We start from the raw sequence: 2,108 nt of genomic DNA, 5'->3' as shown, positions 1-2,108 counted from the left end.
CAAAACCATAGCTTTCTGGGTTTTACTTCTATTAGCTATCCCCAAGTTGTTAAACACGTGCTTCATTTTGTATGATCTGCTGTGCTTTCTACAAAGAGTGCAGATTTTAGGCCTAGTTTAAGCTTTTAAGCTTTTAATTGCCAATAAACAACTTTTGGTTCATTTGACTCATTGCCACACTAGCATACTTTACATCTAAGGTTCGTTTAAGCTGACCACTGATTCACAACTGTTATCAACAGCATCATTTTTGATACAGTGGCTCCAGAGAAATAACTTGGTAGTTTTACAAGTAATACTTCTGGATGTCTGCATTAGGATAATTATCCAAAGTATAGGCTTATAGGATCTCTGAGGTCCGAAGACCTGAAAGGGTTGAGAAGGAGACTTCACATCGACGGGCGGTAGGATGGTCATATTTAGATTTATTGCAGAGGGCTACCAGAGAAGCCTGGTGACAACACTGAAACATCACAGGCATAGTCAAAAGTTTTGTGTAAATTTCACATTGCAGAAATATAGCCATGGAAAAATACCAGTGTCCAGCAGGCAGGGAAAAGGTCAGAAAATGATTCATTTTCTCACCAGACCCAAGGGCAAGCCTCAGGTGATGATTTTCCTCACAATAACAGAAGGGCAATATTTTCTAATCTGTGTAATCAAGAATCTAATCCTTTCTCTTTGCTAGAATAAAATGTGTGGTCTTCACTGTAAGCTTGTGTAAATGTATGAAACAGAATAAAACTGACAGGCAGTAATCATTCCCTGTTTCGCCAAAACTGCAAAATGCAAACCCTCAAGAACTGGCAGCTCAAAACAGATTAGAGTCTCTCAAAGGTTGGTCTGTCTCTCCAAAAAGGGACAAGAGTCATTCTGAAATGTAAGTTTATGAATAATTCTCATTTCTAACTCAACTATTCACTCATCACTTGGGCAAACTCTCAGAATATAAGCACTATTGCTCCATCAGGAGAGACACATCCTGATCTTCTATTAACTTTTAAAATATTATTAAAACATTAATTATTAAAATATTAATCTTTCAATTTTGCAGTCCACATAAAGGACTGTCTATTTGTCTTAGCATTGAACATGCTAGCCATGTAACCAAGAGCATGGTTAAAAACACTTGTGGCTCTTCTCTTCTTAGGTATCAAGACCACTTTTGTGTACCTCATCTGAGGTACAAAACCCATTCAAGAGGGCTGTATTTTAGGATTCATATTCTGCCTTTGACTTTTCTGATCTTTCTGGACAATTGTGTGACCTCTGATCTCCCACTAAATATGACTCTGTGTTCACTTGGTTCCTCATTTAAAGGGTAGGATTCCCACTCAATGAATAGGACAGAAAGGGTTACTGAGGTCTGTTAGCATAGCTGCAGGTACGATTTTCCTCCAAAACATGGGAGCAGAGGAACAGATGTGTTGAGGAGGGATGTGTTCTTATGAACTGCACCATACTCATGGATGACTTGTTTGGTTGCTCCACCCTGTAGTGTCAGAAGCTATTTCTGGGAGCACACCTCCTTTCAGTTTTATGGTAATAAACCTTCCTAGTCCAAGCACAGCTTTGCTAGTGTTAGTGTATCAGCTCTAGGAAGTTGTGCCAATGCAACAGAATCTTGAACCTAATGGGACAGTGAGGGAGAATCTCCAGCTATTAACAAATCCCTCTGGGCCACATATTTATTTCCTCCATAGAGTTCACATGAAAATACAACTTCAGCATTTTGTACTGTGCTCAGGTGGGTGAGGATGAAGAAGGACCAAGTTTAGAGTCTGCTTTTTATTTAACAGAAAAGACACCTGATGCTCAAAGAAAGGCAAGTGCTAGTAAGGACTTATTGCTAGTTAAGATTTTAGGGAACTGAGGTACTAATTTACACTATTGTCACTGCCTGTAGCTTTGCTTTCTGTTCACATACATCGTTATGAATGTCCTTCTTGAGTATCCTCCCTACAATGTGGAAATGAGCTGTCTTTCTCCTCAAACCCAGTCTCCCATTGGGATCACTTTCTCCATGTAGGGGCTACTCATTCACCTGCCAACAAGGCCTGCTTTGGCCCTCAGCCAGGCTCTGTCCCCATCAGTTTCTGTTACCACAC

Source organism: Anser cygnoides, chromosome 1, assembly GCF_040182565.1.
Source record: "Anser cygnoides isolate HZ-2024a breed goose chromosome 1, Taihu_goose_T2T_genome, whole genome shotgun sequence".
Classification (NCBI taxonomy): Eukaryota; Metazoa; Chordata; class Aves; order Anseriformes; family Anatidae; genus Anser; species Anser cygnoides.
Note: the sequence above shows the minus strand (reverse complement) of the source record.